This window comes from Lontra canadensis, unplaced genomic scaffold, assembly GCF_010015895.1.
Source record: "Lontra canadensis isolate GAN:19392208 unplaced genomic scaffold, GSC_riverotter_1.0 scaffold57, whole genome shotgun sequence".
Taxonomy (NCBI): Eukaryota; Metazoa; Chordata; class Mammalia; order Carnivora; family Mustelidae; genus Lontra; species Lontra canadensis.
In genome coordinates this window covers 922574-935741 of record NW_022631051.1, presented here as the reverse complement: position 1 = coordinate 935741, position 13168 = coordinate 922574, and the positions used below count along the sequence as shown (strand labels likewise).

General features: G+C 36.1%; 1 protein-coding gene across 3 annotated transcripts in view; it reads left to right on the top strand.

Moving 5' to 3' along the window:
* Positions 1-13168, top strand: part of DLGAP1 (DLG associated protein 1) — an 866766-nt gene that overhangs the window by 321376 nt on the left and 532222 nt on the right. The gene's annotated exons all lie outside the window — the stretch shown is intronic.

Genomic DNA, 13168 nt, shown 5'->3' with positions numbered 1-13168 from the left:
AAAGAAGGTTAATATAACAAACCATATAAAGATACAATTGCTTTCCTTTTCTGAATTAGTTTCTTTAAAAGGTATAACATATAAAGTAATAATTATAACAATACAATTGTTTGTTTTTTTTACATATTTGTAGATATATACACACACACACACATACATACTGGAATTAAGTTTGTATAAGTCTGAAGTAGATTTTAGTAAGTTAAAATGTACTTTGGAAGCACTAGATCAATCACTAAGAAAATGATACAAATATATGCAGAGAAATAAAAATTATTAAAATGAGTAAAATATTACACTTAAGATATCAATTTAATACAAAAGGAAACTGGAGGAACAAAACAGATATGAGACATATAAAAAAATAAAATGGCAGATAAAAATCCAAATATTACAATAAAAATATTAAATATGAACAATATAATCAAAAGGTAAATTATTAGATTATTAGAAATTATTAGATTAGATAAAAGGAGAGCTCCAACTATACACTATAAGAGACACAGTGTACATTCCAAGGTTCAAGTAAGTTGAAGATAAGTGATAGAAAAGGAAATGCCGTGCAAATATCAACCTTAAGAGACCTGGAGTGGCAATATTAATATAAGACAAAATAAATAGGCTTTCAAACAAAAATGTCACTAGAGATAATAAGGGAAATTTTATAATGATAAAAATATCAGTCCACAAGGAGGATATAACAATCATAAACATATATGCAACTAACAACAGATCCTCAAAATACAAACAGAATTGACAGAATTGAAGAGAAAAATAGAAAACTCAGTAAATAGTTGAATACTTCAGTACTCTGCTTTCAGTACTCTACTTTCAGTAATGTTTAGAACACCTAAACAAGTGATAAACATAAAGCAAAGACTTTACCAACAATATAAACCAACTAAACCTAATATGTATCTATCAAACACTCCAGCCAAAAGCAGCAGAATAAACATTCCCCTGAAGTGCACATAAAACATTCTCAGAGATGGACAATGTGGCCCATAAAGCAGACTTTAGTAAATTTAGAAGATTTAAAATATGCAAACTATTTTCTTTGACCATAGTGTAATTAAATTAGAAGTCAACAACAGAAGCAAGTTTGAGGAATTCATGAATATATGTCATTAAACAACATATCCTAAATAATTAATGGGTCAAAGAAGAAAAATCACAAATTAGAAAGGAATGAAAACTGAAATAAACGAGAACTTATAGGATGCAGTTAAAACTGTGCTCGGAGAGAAATCTATAGCTGCAAATGCTATATTTAAAAAAAAAGAACAATCTCAAATCAAAAACCTAAACTTTCACCTTATGACACTGAAAAAGGAAAAACAAACTAAATCCAAAACAAATAGAAGGAAATAATAAACACTACAGCAGAAATAGGAAAATAGAAAACAATAAAGAAAAATCAGTGGAATCAAAAGTTGATTTTTTGCAAAGATCAATAAAATTGATATCAAAAACTAGACTGACTAAATGAAGAGAGAAAACTCAAATTGCCAAAATAAAAAATAAAAAACAAAAACATCAGTACCGATTTTATAAAAATAAAAAAGAAATATAAGTAAACAATATAAATAATGTATGGCAACAAATTAGATAACTTAGATAAAATGACCAATGTCTAGGAAAACACAAACTACTGAACCTGACTTAAAAAAAAAAAAAAAAGAAAATCTAAATAGACTTATAATAGATTGAATTATTAAATTTTAAAGGTTCCCATAAAGAAAATCCCTGGCCAGATCTTTTCACTCTTGAATTCTACTAAACATTTTATGAAGAACCAATAGCAATCACTTATAAGCTCCTCCAAATGATTGGGATAAAAGTAAATTAAAAATATACAAAGAGTGTTTGAAAGGTATCAAAAACTTTTTCAAAATATTCCCTCAAATAACTCAACTAAAAGGAAAAGAAGAGACAATTTTATTTTCCTTCTCTCCTTCCTCACATTCTCAGGATCCTGATTACTCGTACTATTACTACTATAATTTAGTTTCAATTGTGGGCTACATAAATCTGTAGGAAACCTGGACATCTAACCAGCGTGATATATTATATTCCCCCCAAATACAATATCTCTGGGACTGGTCACTAAACAACTGACTGAAATGAACTTTGGGGACCTGACATGATTTTAATTTGGAGACTGCTTGTGTACAATTTTTTAAGATGATTTGTTCTCCTAATTATTGTTTATTAAACTTACTTCTACAGTTTCCAGTCCCTGAATATACACTGGGGAATTAAATGGCTTGAGAGTAACCACTGTAAGCAAATACACACACACAGAGTACCTTTTTTTTCCTGGACACAATAGAAATCTTCTAAATATGTGAAATACGCAGTTGACCCTCAAACAACATGAGTTTTATCTGTATGGGGCCACTTAATTGCAGATTTTAAAAATAATACAGTGCAGTACTGTAACTATGTTTTCTCTTCCTTATGGTTTTCTTAACATTGTCTTTTCTGTAGTTTCCTTTGTTGTAAAAATACAGTATATAATACATATATGGAATTTATGATGATTGCTTGTGTTATCAGTAAGGCTTCTGGTCAATGGTAGGCTGTTAGTAAGTAAGTTTTGGGGGAGTCACAAATTGTACATGGATTTTCAACTGTGCATAGAGTCAGCTTCCCTAATTCCTATGTTGGTCAAGGGTCAGCTGTATGTATTTAACATTCCAATGCTTGAATGATTCCCTCCAAAAACACAACCTAGGAAAGTAAAAAAGGAATTAAAGGGTAAGGGTTTAAGAAGAAAAATAATTTTCAGAGTGGTCTGAGTTAAGATTAATAGTAGTTAGATTCATTTGATTGAGATTAGTTCTGAACTTGCTGTAGGCTGGGCGTTTAGACAGGATTCCAGGAGTGAATCTAGGGAGGTGAGAAATGATTTCAAGAGTAGCCAGCCACTCAGGAGATTCTCTACTGGCTTCTGACTGGCAACTGTGTCATTAAGTTGGGAAGGGCCTTCTTCTGTTGTTCAGGAAAAAACAATGTAAGTAACCAAGTAGCAAAGCGCGGGTGGAGGGGTTGTCTAAGGTCAGTTGGCATTTTAGCCTTCTCTGAACATTACAGTAACCATGGAATATTTTAACCCCAGGTATCTTGTGATAGGCAGATTCCTGTGCATGACCCCCCATGAACCCTGCTCTTGTGTAACGTCTTCCCCTGTGGGTGTGCCTGGGACCTGTGAGGTTGAGAAATATTGTCCCTTATATGGCAAAAGGGATATGATATCGGTTGACCTGGTCTAATCACATGAGCCTTTGAAAAGCAATCGTAGGTGTGATCTGGCAAGATGGTCTGAGCCCCAAGTCGTACAGCTCAGTCCATCCACATTCATGGCCATATTTTCAAAAGCACACCCTCTTAACATTGTGGATGGGGCAGGAGGTTTTCCAGCTGTTAGTCGCAAACCAGGCCTGGAATTACCATATCCCTTTCACAACATAATTAGTGATGCTGAATCCAGGTCATAAAAGCAGACTTCTCCAATACAAGCTCACTAATGAGGTAACTCACCCCCCTTTGGACAGTTCCAAACAACACAGAGTTCTTACACAAGTCCCTCCATAATTTATACCTGTTATACCATTTGTACAACAGATACAATTTTGTACTCTAAGAGCTAGGTTACTTGACAGCCCTTCAGTTACTGAAGACAGTTCTCCATAGGTTTCTCCCTGGGCTTTTCCTCTTTCCTCTGAAGTGCTCCAGGCTACAGTATTTAAGCCTGAACACAAAGTCCCAGATATGCTGACCAGTATCAAATAGAGGACCATTTCCTTCTCGGTCTTAGCACTTTTCTGTAAGAAATGCTGCCTAAAATTGCTTTAAAGTACTTTGCTGTTGCAGCACATGGGAAACTCATTTTTCTGTAATAGGAAGGTTTCTCTAGCCCTGTTTTGCAGAGAGACACATAATGAAGACGTCAGTTAAAGAAAGTTCTAATATAAAACAAATGCAAGATATTGTTGGATCCTTTCTTGGATTGTGTAATATGTTCTCAATTCTTTGTAAGTAAAGGGGGGAAAAAAGCCTAACTTTTAATCAGACCAGAAGCACTAAAAGGAAAATCCTGATAGACACATACATTTATACCACATGGAGATACAACAACATGGAAAGGAAATAGAATTCAACAGCTAAATTATGTTCCTTTGACACTCATTTTCATTGAAAGGCAAAAGAGGTCAAACATAACTATCTACCATTATTATTATTATTTTTCATCAGCAAGATAAGAGAAATCCCTTTTTTAAAAAGATTTTATTTATTTATTTGAAAGAGAGCAATACCCACTCATGAGTTGGGGGAGAGGCAAAGGGGGTAGTAGAGGGAAGGAATCTCAAGCGAACTCCATGCAGAGCACAGAGACAGGCGCAGGGCTCGATCTCACAACCTAAGATCATGACCTGAGCCAAAATCAAGAGATGGACACTTAACAGACCGAATCACACAGTCACCCCAAGAAAAATCTTTTTATTTTTTTTAAGATTTTATTTATTTATTTGGCAGAGATCAGAAGTAGGCAGAGAGGCAGGTGAGAGAGAGAGGGGGAAGACTCCCTGCCAAGCAGAGAGCCTGATGTGGGGCCTCATCCCAGGACCCCAAGATCATGACCTGAGCCGAAGGCAGAGGCTTAACCCACTGAACCACCCAGGCACCCCCAAAAATCCTTTTTTCAACAGCTTTATTAAGAATTAATGCTCATACCACACAACTCACCCACTTAAAAGGTACCTTTCGAAGTTTTTAGTATATTCATTTACAATGTGCAACCATCACCATCACCTGTGTCCCCCAACCCCTCTACACTGGAAATCCCTTTATTTGTAATGGTGAGGAAGAAGACGCTGCCATCCATTTGGGGTCATGGAAACATATAAACCGGAAAAAGGAAAGAGGTGAAAGGGGGCAAGGGAGGCATTGCGTAATGTCTGTCCTCTCTGCAGATCTGGACTCCGGTGCCTCTGCTAGAAGGCAGGCATCTTCAAATCACTTTTCCCTGGTAACAACAGCTTGTGGAACGTTCCCTGTGTGATTCCATTTAAACCTAATGGGAGTGTCAGGGCTTATAGAAAGGCTGAATCATGAATTATATTCCATTCCCCACTACTGGGCTCTCCCTTTCCTTTCAGAAGGGGTTCAGGCTGAAGTCGGCTCTAAGTGCAGTGTGTGTTTTGCTTCAGCAAAGAGGCAATTGTAATCAAGTGGGGCTGTGTTTTAGGCAGGCAGTTTTAAAACAAGTACTGGCATTGGGTTGCTTTTAATAAAGCCTATGTGATTTTCTTTCTAAGTTTCAGGGGCAGGAGTGTTAGAGGAAATCTAGAGCATCTTATTTTGAATTAATAGAATGTGACTGGAATATTCATTAAAAACAAACAGCAATCACAGAATGCAGGAATCTTGTTCTTCCTGAGAGCTATGAACTCTGAATCCATCTACAAATTGACTCACATTTGAACGTTGGCCACACACGTTGGCCCCTCCTCTCAGACCCAGTTTAGGTCTATCTGGAAGTCTTTACATCAGAAATATCAAGTCCTGAATTAGATCTGTTGTTCTGATAGCATAAGCCCTGGTGAATGTCTTTCTTCAAAAATGTTATTTTTCTAGGACTATTTTTTTAAAGAAATGAAGGAAAATAAGAAGTTCGTTTTGGGTTTTTGTCTGTGAGGATAAGCAGTGCATCCCTAGATCTGTGAAATTCTGTTCTTCTCTTCCCTCTGCCGGCTGAAGAGAAGTATTGCTGGTCCTTCGTGTCTTCTTCCTGCAAGAGTGGGAGCACACTTCTGGCCAGCATGATTCAAAGAGCTAAAGGAATGCAATGGTCAGTTGGAAGATTTCCAGAGACAAACAAGATTTCCTGGTCTCTTTTCCTGGTTTCTTACTACAGCCTCAGGATATAGAAAGTTGACATATGCAGTACTTGGGGACACCACAGCTGAGAAGACAACTGATTTCTTCCAACAGGACGTTCAGAGAATGGCTGTAAAAAGAAGTGAATTCAGAGGAGGACGTTTTGTGTGTGTGTGTGTGTGTGTGTGTGTGTGTGTTGGGAGGGGGAGGGGTGGCTCTCAGGAAGTTTCACCATTCTGTACAATCTATAATTATGTCAGTAATTTTTTAATATTGTAGCTACCTGGGCACCGAATAGGCTCATCTCTGAGTTGACATAAGGAATCTATTTCTTTTTTCTGTCTTACGATACCACTATTCCTGCTTTAAAAAAAAAAAAAAAAAAAAAAAACAAAAACACTTTTTTTTTTTTTTAAGTTAAGCAGGTTTTTTGGTTCAATTGCTGCTTTTAAATCTTCCTTTACCTTGACGTTTGAATATTGGGGTTAAGGAGGCAATGAACATAGTGAGAAATAGATTGTATTTAAATTATTTTAAGTATCGATGACTTTCTGTCATCTGCATGTTTCTTTGGGTGAAACCAAAAGTTCAAAACTAAATCCAAATTGCTGAGTTGAATTAAATACATTGCACTCACAAATTCAATAATAAATGACTATAATATGACTTTAGGAAGCATGGCTAAAAGTCTTGTAAGTAATTTAAAACTTGAGATTTAATTTACAGTTTAATTTAAATGGCCTTTCTATTTCTGAAACCACAGGCTTTTATTTCATATCGTCTATTCTTAAGCATTATTGGTTCCCCTTTCCCCCAAGAAGTGGTATCTAGAATTCACAAACATATGTGACACTGGGAACTCATTATTAGTATTTAGGATTTACCCTGCCTCCCTTACTGTGTCATATCAAAGCCGGATGAAGGGTGCACTACACATGGTTATGAACTAAGGTCATGTGCCTGAGCACCATTTCTATGCTTGGTACTTGTTCCATCCACCTTTTCCATTGCCTGGTTCCTCAGGACTATAGTGGTGCTTCCTGAGCACCTGTCCCCTGATAGCTCGTCTTGGTTTTAGGACACTGAGTGTTCCCCTTGGCTGAAAGCAGAGTCTCAGAACATTCTGCCCATGTGTGTTCTTCTCCACCACCCCAGCGGAGGCTCCTTTTATGGAAGGGCTTTGTTTCAGTTGCTTCCGAGTCCCCCAGCACCCAGTGCAGTGCTAGCTCTCAGGATGTGTGTGTGTATATGTATTTCGACTGTTGTTCATTGAAAGAGTAAATGTCCAAGAGCTAGACAAGTTGATAGTCTGTGTTATGATTTCTTTGTTGGGAGTTAAAGCAAAGGAAAAGAAGAAGATTGGACAAATCTAATAGAGTGGTTATAGGAATAATTGTAATCACTGAGAAGACTTGCACCTTAAGCTATTTTACTTAAAGAAGAGAAAGGAAAAAGATTAGTTGAGTCACCAAGACCAAGCTCTCATAATTATATTCTTATTTTCTACTATATATTCTGAGATGAGAACTAGACAGAGTAGATAAGAATAATATACATAATCTGCGATCTAAAAACAGAATGTATCAGAAAAACAATGTTATGATAAAGTCAGTATATTTGAAGAATTTTCAAAAATAAAAAGCAGAGGAGATAGCAATGATCAGAACAGAAAAATGAACAATAATAGAGTTGGAACAATAAACCAAGCCTGGTTCCTTAAAATGCCTAGTAAAAGTGAACCCCTTGCAAGGCTGATCAAAAAGAAAAGGGAAACTCTAAAAATAAATTATGTTAGAAATAAAAATAGGGATGGGGTGCCTGGGTGGCTCAGTCAGTTAAGCTTCTTACTCATGATTTTTGGCTTAGGTCATGATTGTGGGGTCATGAGATGGAGCTCCAGGTCTTGGGCTCTGTGCTCAGCAGGGAGTCTGCTTGAGATTCTTTTTTTCTCCTTCTTTATCTGCCCCTCCCTACTCATGCACACTAAATAAATAAATAAATAAAATCTAAAAAAATTAAAGATGTAACTATTTGGGGGGTGGATTGAAGAAAGCATAAGAAATCACCTTGTATACACTGGACAATTTTGGATGCAATTATTATTTTTCTAAAATATATACATTTTCAAAATTGACTAATGGAATATAAAATTTTAAGAGAACAATAATCACAGAAGAAATTAAGGTAGTCAAAAATATATCCATAAAGTAAGCATGAAGTTCAGAAAGTTTTTATAGGTTATTCCTACTACACTTTAAAAAATAGATAATTTTATATTTAAAAATAAAAATGATTTATTCATTGTTAATATAATATTGGTAATATATATGATGTTTATATAATTCTGCTTATATAATACAAAGAATAGATGTTTATAAGTTATTTCTGATATAAAACCATATCCAGATAATAGAAAAAGATTGCAAATATCTTGGCTAGTTAGGAAAGGCAAGCAAAACTCTATACCAAACTAGAGGAGAGGAGACACATTCAAAAAGAAAAACTGTAATCCAATCTCGCTCATAAACACTGACGCAGGAGCGCCTGGCTGACTCAGTCAGAAGAACATGTGACTCTTAGTCTTGGGGTCGTGAGTTCGAGCCCGACATTGGGTATAGAGATTACTCAAGTAAATAAATAAACTTTAAAAAATATATATGGTTATAAAATTCCTAAATAAGCTATTAGTAATTAAAATATAGCAATGCATCTAAAGAATTAGATATGCTAAAAAAAGAATGGAATATGTTGACAAAGTGTAGTTTATATTAATTATTCTAAGGTAATTTGATTTAGATATCTATTGTTATTCCTCATGCTAACAAAGAAAGGAAGAAAAAAATGTATGGTTGTTGCTTAAAAAAAAAAATTAATATAAAACCCACTGCTGATTTTGAAAGAAATAGTGAACAAAGAATAGAGAAAATGTTATCTAACTTGCTGGAGCAAGCATCATTATCAAAGGTAGGACATAAACTGCATATCAGTGAAAATTATTAACACCAGGATGTATCGGCAATTAATCCAAGAAGTGTGGTGGGATGAGAGGAATGAACTTTGATTACTTAGGATAATATTATTGTCTTTGTGAAAATCAAAGGTTAATAGAAAACTAAGAATTAAAACTAATAAAAGACTTAATCACATTGGCCAGACTAGAAATCAATAAGCAAACAGTGGTTTTCCTATACACCTTCACTAACCTCAATTAGAAAAAAATTTCTTAAGTTCCTTCACTCTAGTAATCAGTATCCTAAAATAACCTAGGAATAGATATACAAAGACTCATAAAACTCATTGAAGAAAATTATTAAGCATTTGGGAAGTGTATAGACACCCTGAGTAAATAAAAAATATGTGAAGCTCCTGGCTGGAAAACTCTGTTTAGGATACAAGTTCTTCTAATGTTACTCTTTAATTTAACATCCTACAATCCCAATAAAAGGCCCAGGAGGAGGTTGTGGGGTTTTTTTTAAGATTTTATTTTATTGTTTGAGAGAGAGTGAGCACAAGTGGGAGGAGGGGCAGAGGGAGGGCAGGAAGAAGACTCCATGCTGAGTAAGCAGCCTAGGACCCTGGGACCATGACCTGAGCCAAAGGCAGACGCTTAACCAACTGAGCCACCCAGGCACACCCTAGAAGTTTTTGTCAGTTCTGAAAAATTGGCCTGAAGATTTTTCTAAAAGAGGAAATGGGCAAGAAGAGCTAAGAAAATTGGAGGGAGAAGTAGGAAAAAAAAAAAAAAAAAAAGAAAGAAAGGAAGGAAGGACACTTTCTCTACCAGTTCCCAAAACACACTGTTGATGGTTTTCAACACTAACCTCCAGGCATCTTTCCTAGTTGTGAAACAATTGTGAATAAATTCATGAGCTGGTTAAGAATTAAAATACAATTTCCTTCATTGGCAATAAACCCAGAATGAAGAATGCAGCTTGGGCTTCCCGGTTCTTCCCTCAAATTTAACTTACCCACTGGGTCACAGGCAGAACAACTGGGGAAAGTGCATCGCAGTGTCTACAGATCTGGAAAGCATTACCAAGACTCTTACCTCGGAAAGTAGCTGAGAGAGAGGTCACCTGCTTGCAGGCTCTGCAGGTTCCAGACACAGAGGCAAGAGCTTCATTTGATCAATCAAATAAATCCCTTCTCTTCCCAAAGGAAGTGGTAAGTTAGTGTAAAGAGAGAGGAGCGGGAATCCCTGTTAGGAAACATGGGACTGAGTAATAGAGTTTCCTAACATGAAGGATAAAGCACTGAAACTGAAACCATTTAATGATGACACAAGAATGGACACAGTACTTGCAGGAACAAAAATGAGTACCAAACACATTCAGGTATATGTCAGTGTGCATTATATGTTGAAAATAGCTATGTCAGTTGTGATCATTTCAGCTGCAAGTAACAGGAAATCTAATTTATATTAGCTTAAAATGTAGAAGAAATTTTTTGGCTTGTATAACTGAAAAATTGAAGGAAAAATGAAGGCTTCAGGTAGGACTGAAAAATAAAAAATTAAAAATGGAACTACCATAGGATCCAGTAATTCCACCCACTTCTAAGTATATATCTGAAGGAAATGAAATTACTGTCTTAAAGAGATATCTGTACCCCCAAGTTCATTGCAGCATTATTTATAATAGCCAAGACATGGGGAAAATACCTAAGTGTGCATTGACAGATGAATGAATAAAGAAGTGCGATGTGTTATCCAGTGAAATATTATTCAGTCATAAAAAAGCAAGAAATGCTGACATTTGCAACAACATGGATGGACCTTGAGGGTATTATGCTAAGTTAAATAAGTCAAACAGAAAATGAGAAATACTATATGATCTCACTTATGTGTAGAATCTCAAAAAAAAAGATCTACAGAAAGTAGATCTGTGGTCACCAAGGGGCAAAGAGAGGCCAAGCAATAGGTCAGTGTGGTCTAAGGGTACCAGCTTCCAGTTATAAACCAAATGAGTTCTGGGGAAGTATTATACAGTGGAGTGACTATATTTACAATACTGTACTGTATATCTGAACATTGCCAAGAGAGTACATCTAAAAAGTTCCCAACACACACAGACACAAAAATTGTAACTGTGTGGGGTGATGGATGCATTAACTAACCTTATTGTCCCTATTGTAACCATTGTGTTTTGCAGTATATACATATATGAATTCATCACACAGTGCACCTTAAACTTACACAATATTATATGTCATCTACATATAATACAACAAAGCTGCAATAGAAAAACCACACTACTAAATAACAGTTGGTCAGAGAAAATGTCCCTGGGGCAATTTAAAATCAATTTGAATGGAATGAGAATAAAAGCCCAACACATCAAAACTTGTGAAACACAGATAAAGCCATACTTACAGGAAAATGTATAGCACTAAAATGCTTATATTAATTGAATGATTAAGTTACTGGTTAATTCAACTAAGTTAATTAGTAACGTCATTTTTACTTAACATTTTAGAGTTTAGAGAACAGCTTTACTCATACTTTGTTATTTGGGCTTTGCTCTAAAGAGACAGACAACAGTTGAATGGAGAAGTCAAACCAGATTTAGTGGATGGCAGACAGCCTATTTTCTTCAATGCGGAATGTTCATTGGAAACCTCTCTGCCTTCTTATCCTAAGCTACATCCAGCAGCTTCCCCACCCCACCACAGGGCGTCACATAGTGTCCTTGCACTGTTTCACAGTTCAGATGGCCCCCAGCAGGGAGAAGGAGGGTGGAGCATTCTCCAATCTCTACCTTTCAAAAATAAACAAAAGGCAATTATTTGGCACAAATGGCCTTCTTTTCCAGTTTCTGCCCAATGTAAGTTTCATTTCGGTTACCAAATTATTCAATCAAACCAAGCTCGTAGCAAAGTCCGCAATCACTTTCAAAAGAAATTCCTTCAGTAAGCACAATAGAGCTAATCGAGAATTCAAAAGGGAATGGAAATAGACATCCGAGGCATTGAAAGAAGAGGGGGTCAGATCAGAATAAATTGCAAGACTTAATTTCAGGTTGTTTGACTGGACCAGGTAATTATGGTCTGAGGTCGTCTGAGAAAAATCCCTCTGTCTTTAAATGGAAAAATCCATTTTGTTTTCTTTTGGGACAGGGATTGAGATGAAGCATCATGAATTCCAAGTAGGAAGCCCCATGATATAAAAGAAACCGCAAAGAAACACAGCTTGTAAAGTTTGTAAAACAGAAATTGACAGAAGGCTTTGCTCTCAAATGATTTTCATATGTTATTAAATTTAGGTGTATGGATGAAACTCTAGATCTAGACTAAGTGTAAACAGAGAGTCTTGTCCTAAGTGTAAAGAAGTTTATTCTCTGATAAGGAGAGGATCAAGGTTTTCTGAGTAGCAAGCTTCTGATGTAAGCTGGTTTTGCTGAATTAAACAAAGGAAGCAGATTCTTCAATGAAGATAAAGCCTCTAATTAGCATGTAAGTGAATTGGATGCTGATGCATATAATCACTGCTTGGGGAAAATAATCAAACCTCAAGAACACCCATATTTTTTTTTTCTGCCTTGGTGACTTGTCTGTGCAGTAAATAATTAGCTTCTTGATTTTTAAAGAGGTTGACATTTGGAAAGATTCTGCAAGTAGTATTTTCCTTCTCTTTTCTTCATTTGCCCATTTAATTTTACCATGCAGTTATGCCAAGACTGCCTGGACTGCCACAGTAATTTTCTTCTGGTATATATAGAATGATATAGAACGATTTCTTCTATATTTGCCTCCTGTGAGTACAGAAAACCCTCCAGATTTGTAGACGTGTAATCCACAGTTTTGAGTATGCGTTGCGTTCTCCATTAACCATCCTGATACCTGCCCTTGCCTTGATAGTCAATTATATAAAAGCAAGTTTTAAAAAGAAGAGAACATACCTAATTTTAGCAAAGGGGAGATCGTTAAACAGGCTCTTGTGAAGAATCATTTTTCCCATAAAGAAAATCTTTAGGATAAATTAAATGAAAAAAAGAAAACACCTGGATTCAAATTCAAATCATGAATACTGTGATTGCAAAGACATGATAGGTTTGGGAGAATCCTAACTGGAAGCAGGCCATGGAAGGGAAGCGAGTGATCTGATTTGCAGGGCCTGGTGCAAAATGAAAATGAGGGGCTCCTTGCTCCAAAAGGACTAAAAATTTCCAGGCACCTACAGCAGAGCAAGAGCCCAAGCATGGGGGCCCTTCCAAGTGTGTGGCCCCTGGGGAGCATGTGAAGCCAGCCCCAGATAAAGTATATGCTCCTGGAACCAGGCAGGTCTCCA